The sequence below is a fragment of the Podarcis cretensis genome (assembly GCF_951804945.1).
Source record: "Podarcis cretensis genome assembly, chromosome: 3".
NCBI classification, from domain to species: Eukaryota; Metazoa; Chordata; class Lepidosauria; order Squamata; family Lacertidae; genus Podarcis; species Podarcis cretensis.
Window position 1 is genome coordinate 104,320,387 of NC_137172.1, and position 6,224 is coordinate 104,326,610.

The 6,224-nt window shown below is 41.1% G+C and overlaps 1 protein-coding gene and 1 long non-coding RNA gene across 2 annotated transcripts in view; one reads left to right on the forward strand and one right to left on the reverse strand.

Annotated features, from left to right (window-relative positions):
• The window catches only part of KLHL29 (kelch like family member 29), a 428,500-nt gene that overhangs the window by 225,124 nt on the left and 197,152 nt on the right, over window positions 1-6,224 (reverse strand). The window lies entirely within an intron of this gene.
• The window catches only part of LOC307212786, a 148,089-nt gene that overhangs the window by 76,950 nt on the left and 64,915 nt on the right, over window positions 1-6,224 (forward strand). The gene's annotated exons all lie outside the window — the stretch shown is intronic.

Genomic DNA, 6,224 nt, shown 5'->3' on the forward strand with positions numbered 1-6,224 from the left:
GCAGAGCACCGCGCCCGCCGGACAGACATCGGCCAGCCCCACAAGCTCAGGGACCAGCAAGGAGGCGCAGCGCCGCCATCCCGCTGTTTCTCGATCTGGTTCGGTTTCCCCGACCTGGTTTTTTTTGGGGGGGAAATAAAGGGGGGGAAATTCCTTTATTTCCCCCCCAAAAAACTAGGTGCGTCCTATGGGACGGAGCGTCCTATGGGATGAAAATACAGTATATCCTCTCATGATGAACACACAGAGACATCCTTTCAAGTAAGCATGTAAAGAATTGTGTTGTGTGCCAGACTAAGTTGACTACAAAATAGGGAGCTATTCTTTGAAAAAAGCAATAGGTGTCAACCCTGAAATCTATTGCTCACAAGTTCGCCAAAGGATCGAGAGTGGAATGTATGCGTATCAAAGACAGTTTCTCAGATATGCATACATTACAGACAGGAACCACACCAAGGACAAATTTCTTCATTTCTGGAATTTATATCCTGCCTTTCTATATAATTATGAAGGCACCTAACTTATCATATACACAATAATATGCTTTTATGTTAGAAAAAGGTCACGTACAACTGAAATCATAGCCACCACCAAAGAGGAGCAGCAGCAGCACAATCCCAAACAATTGTTTAAATGATAAATAAAACAGTGAAATCCTGTCAGTACTTTTAAAACATTTACCAGAAAAAGGATACAAAAAAATTGAAGCCGGCACTTGTCCTACTACCAATGAACTAATAAACTAAGTCATTGCTGTGGGTTAAATATTGGTTTATGAACCTATTTTATTGGGATACTGAAACATAGTTATAACAGGGTTTTTTATTAACAAGTGTAAAACAGCAAGCGTAAGCCACCTATGGTAAGCCCAAGATTTAATTTGAATGCACAGTACTTAATTTTTATTACTTCTTTAGTCTTTAAACAAATCAGTTAGTTAGAAGAATTAGTTAAAATTCTGCCCTAAAACATGTGGAAGTTGATTTTAATGAAATTCTCATATAGGTGTTTTTAGGTTCCTAGCCTTATGCCTTATAACCACAACTACTTAATCCTAGGACAGGGGTCAGCAAACTTTTTCAGCAGGGGGCCGGTCCACTGTCCCTCAGACCTTGTGGGGGGCCGGACTATATTTTGAAGAAAAAAAATATGAACGAATTCCTATGCCCCACAAATAACCCAGAGATGCATTTTAAATAAAAGCACATGTTCTACTCATGTAAAAACACTAGGGAGGCCCCACAAATAACCCAGAGATGCATTTTAAATAAAAGGACACATTCTACTCAAGTAAAAACAAGCTGATTCCCGGACCATCCGCGGGCCGGATTTAGAAGGCGATTGGGCCAGATTCGGCCCCCAAGCCTTAGTTTGCCTATCCATGCCCTAGGACAACATTCCCTTTATTCGTTTTGTTCACTTCAGTTAAGACATTCAGCTTACTTGGGCCTATAAACCCTTGAACATATAAATTTAACAAAGCAAATCAAATGAATATTGTTGACCCAATTCTCCTTCTATCCCAAGATATAAATTGAGGATCATCTACTCCAACCCCCTGTATTGCAGGAATAGGCCACTGTTCCATAAAGGGACTGAACCTGCAACACTGGCATTTCAGCACCACACTCTAACCAACTGAGCTATCCAGGTTGACATGTTCACATGAACAACCAAGAGTTCTGGTTGACAGGGGTACCTGGAGGGAAGAATTCCTTGCTCACTTTCACCTCCAAGTGGTATGTGAGCAAGGAGATATGACAGAAAGCCCTTTACATTTCTACTTCTTGCAACAGACATTTCAGCTTCAGGTGCACCAACCACCTTTGAAAATCAACTTATATTTCTCCACTCAACAAGTCCCAAGATGCCATTTTATAATCTATGACAATGGAGTCCAACAGGCAATCACTAGATTCCACTATTTTGACAAAAGTGAATTTTGAACTTTCACAAACCACTTCCTAACAAACAAGCCCAAGGAGGTTTAGCTAACTTCTTGCCAATGAAAAAAAGAAGCCTCGTCCTATTCTTAATATGTTTCTGGGGTAATTAGAAATGAACCTTTTTAATAAACTAGTGCATTAGCTTCCTTAGGGGAATATGAAGCCTGTTCTTTGTAAGGAACATTCAAAAGCTACCATTCTAAATAGAAGCTTTTCATAAGGAGCTACTACATATTTTATTACTGTTTTCTTTAGATGTGTTTCTGGTAGAACACTGAGAGCATTGATCAATTCAGGTGCTCTGACTTCAACGCATCTCCTTTCCCTTTATAAAGGGTCTATAAATCGTTAACAATTCAGCCCATTTATTCAATCTAACAATTGAGTATTTATGTGAGAAATTTCCAGGTCCCTGGATAGTCTGTCTGATCTGGACAATGCTCTTGGCACATGACTACCAATCTCTTCAATGGGAGAAATCATAAAGGGAACACACACACACAAAAAGGGATAATGGACTTTCAACAGCAAACACCAAAAGCAGAGAAATGAATTGGTCTACCTGGAAGTGAACAAAAGGATATGACTATGTGGTGCAGTAACCCTCTTGTCAGGTTCATGTCTCTAGGGCAGGCACCCCCAAACTCGGCCCTCCAGATGTTTTGGGACTACAATTCCCATCATCCCTGACCACTGGTCCTGTTAGCTAGGGATGATGGGAGTTGTAGTCCCAAAACATCTGGAGGGCCGAGTTTGGGGATGCCTGCTCTAGGGCTTGGGGAGCTGTGGGCTTCCAGATGCTGCTGGATGACAAGTCCCATCATCCCTGGCCACTGACCATGCTGGCTAGGGCTGATGGGAGTTGGAGTCCAACAAGGTTTGCAGGACACCATGTTGACAACCCCTGCTCTAGGGCAATGCGTTAAATTGCAAATGTCTTTACAAGTACGTTGCACCACTACTTCTGTACTCCTATCTGGCAGTAGTTAACTAAACAATCTTTGTGGTTGGCCAATAGAAGGCAAGGAGGATAGGGTACTGCAAGGCGCATCAGAAACGTTAAGTATAAAGCTTAGAAATTTCAGTGACAATGATTAGAGGTACAAATTTGGAAGACGTGTTGTGGCGTTTGCCTTCCTAGGTGTGTGACATCACACTGGGTTCATAAGGAAAGGGTTAACTAATTGTAAAATGACTAACCAATGGGAACCCAAGGGGAGGAGTTAGAGTTAGAGTTAGGGTGTTTGAGAAGTCAGTCTGGAGTTAGAGAACAGACAGAGAGGATAAGTCTGTGGGTTGGGCTAGTCTGATGTGAGAGAATGAGAGAATTTTTAAGAGGAGTCAGTCAAATAGTTGAGATAATCAGTCAGAAGGTATTAGGAAGGTATAGACCAGTAAAGAAACTAAAGTTAAGAAACTGACAGGAATATTATCTGAGAAACCATATACTTGTTAATGATTATAAAATAAACTTGTTTATTTGGTTCAATTTAAACAACTGTCTGGACTCAGTGTTTTACCCGAGAGTAACGGGTTGGTGGCAGCGGGGAAGCGAGCACAGTGGTGGCACAGGGATCAATAGACCGTTAAACGTCTGAGGACCCTGTGTGATCGCCACACATGTATTCTGGAGTTCCTGCCACTGGTGCGAAACAGTGCCACCACTGCTCTCCCTGGATTTCCAGTGAAGAAGCAAAAGGTAAAGGATGTGCTGCTAAAAGCTTGATTCCCCTTCCTCTGTTCCCAGCCATTTTTTTCCATAACACTTCAACTATGATCCAGAAAAGAACGGCGGTGACGAGTATGCGGTGGAAAAGCTAAGCACACAACAAGCCTGCTTTTCAGCTGCAAATTGAGAGGGGAGAAATGGGAGTGCTAAGATAAGTTTTGGCAGCTGGGGTTGATGGATGAAATGTTAACTTTTTGCATGCAACGTCTTCCAAAAAATATACTAAGAATATTCTAATCAGTCACTGAATATAACAAGCCCAGACAACTTGGGAGTGGGGAGACTTGGAAAACTGGCCAACTGAAATTCCAATGGCTGTAGTTATTCTACTGCAACTGCTGTTCTGGCACCAAGTGTTGTGAAAAGGAGATGCACGGTGGCAAAAAGATTCGCAAATTGTCCACCCATTCAGTTCTACATCCCCTATCAGTTTGTGCGCTTGTAAGAATGAATTTTCACTCTCCAAAACCAGTCAAGGCAAAGGAAATTCTCAGGCTCAAACCATAAAATATGTAGCAGGTAACATACAGAAAGGATAATTTGTTGGACTGTCTCTAAGGTCACGTAATATATGACGGAGATTCTGTCTAGAGAAAAAGGATGCATGTGCAGTCTACCCGATGCATTTATTCTGCCACAAATACACAGAACTGGAAGCACAAAGTTTTGCACTTTCTGTAAGGAGTTATATTTTGTTATTTTCCATTACATATGTTCCAGCTCCAAACAAACAGATGGGATTAAGGCCACCTCTTCAAGTCTGCCAAGATGTTTATTGTGTTAGGACAGAGCTGGGCACATCACCTGTTGACACATTGTATTACATAGCCATTTGTCAAGGCATCTGACAATAAGAATTTCTGGAGTAGCATGATCTTCGGAGCTAGAGGTGATTAAGGCTGGCAAAAGAAACTGGAGTGAGTGGAAGGGAAAGACCGCTCTTTGTTCTCAGCCCTCTACAGAGTGATCTGCTTTTAAAACTGCAGCTTGTTTGTGTTTAACTGATGTTGATTTTGCTTGCTAAGTTTGCTTTGCTCTGTGTTTTGTTTTTAGGCTATTTAATTTTGTGTCGTCCATTTTGTGTAAGCTGCCTGATGGACTTTTGCAGAAAGCTGAGGTATAAATTTATAAACAAACATGTCTTCCAAGTCCAAACTGAAATTGTTATAGAGGATGGAGAAGGAGAAAAGGGAATAGGTGAGGGGGTAAGTTACTCCAGTGCACCCAACTGTTTAATTATTGGTTTGGATCCAGCTTTAGTCACGATGACAGGATAGGAATCAGTGAGTCTAATGTAAACATGATTTAAGTCTGTATGTGTTCATTGTTTCTGGCCTATTGGGTAAAGATGAAGCTACATTAGGCAAACTGTTTACAGCGAGAAAAAGAGCTGACAGAATGTGAGAGACCACGGCCCAGTTCACATGTAACGCTAAACCAAACCATGAACTAGTGCAAATGTGTGGGCTCCTGGTGAGAAGACTGTGACTTCTTGGTTTCTCCTCTGGTTCTTCTACTACCATGATGCCGTGACCTAAGCCTTGGTTGGCTTAGTTACAGCCAAACCTGAACTCACTTTTGCAGGGCATATACCTATGCTTTTATTACATAGTATTCATCTTTGCTATACAGGCGACTCAGAACTTCTGTGCATTTAACCTGTGCAAATTCAGCTTTACACGCTTGCCTAAAAAATAATAATGGGGACAGGCGTCGGGGGAGGGGGGGCATTGGCAATCCCGCCTGCTATTGCACTCACACTGAGACAGGGTTTGGTGGTGCAGGAAGAGTGTGTTTTAAATAAAACACAATTATTGCTCAGGAACTCTTATTGTACAATCTTCTACTGGCATAAGCTAGGCCCTAGTATCTCTTTTATAAACCTCGTCTCCCTTGTATCCTCAGCTTCATTTTTAGGGTTTGTTTTTTTTAAAAAAAGTCTGAGTCTGTCTAAGATGGCATGACATAAAAACCTGACAAGAAAGAATGAAAGAAAAAAACATTTTCTAAAGCAATCTCTCTGGAGAATCGGGTCAAAGCCCTCCCATTGGCTTTTAGCAAGGGGAAGACTTGAAAGAAAGCTTTGTTTTAGAAATTTAGAGACTGTACACAATATTGATAATTGTTTTCTTCTGTTGTTGCTGTTGCATTGATTTTAATCCAAGATCTGCAGTGCATCAAAGAGAGGTTTGTACAAGTTCCTTTAAAGGAAAGTTTTGATCTTTTTTTGGTTTTTTAAGTCTCAGAAACTGCCTGGAGGAGTAGCATCCACAAGAAGAGCCAACAATCGTGGAGTATAAAACAGAAAGACGTAGAATGTCGGAAGACGACTAAAGAACTTTCCTCTCCGGTACACTGAGATAGTCAAAGTGGGATAAAGGGGAATTAGCAAAACATTGTATTCCACAAGCATGTGGGCCTTAAAAGGGGAAAAGATCCTAAAAACTAAAAGAAGAAGAACCTTGCATTGTTTCTGAAATGTTGGTGTTTCATATGGTACTAAACAACATGAAGTTCACAAAATCAATAGTGCCAATAGAAAAAGTCTC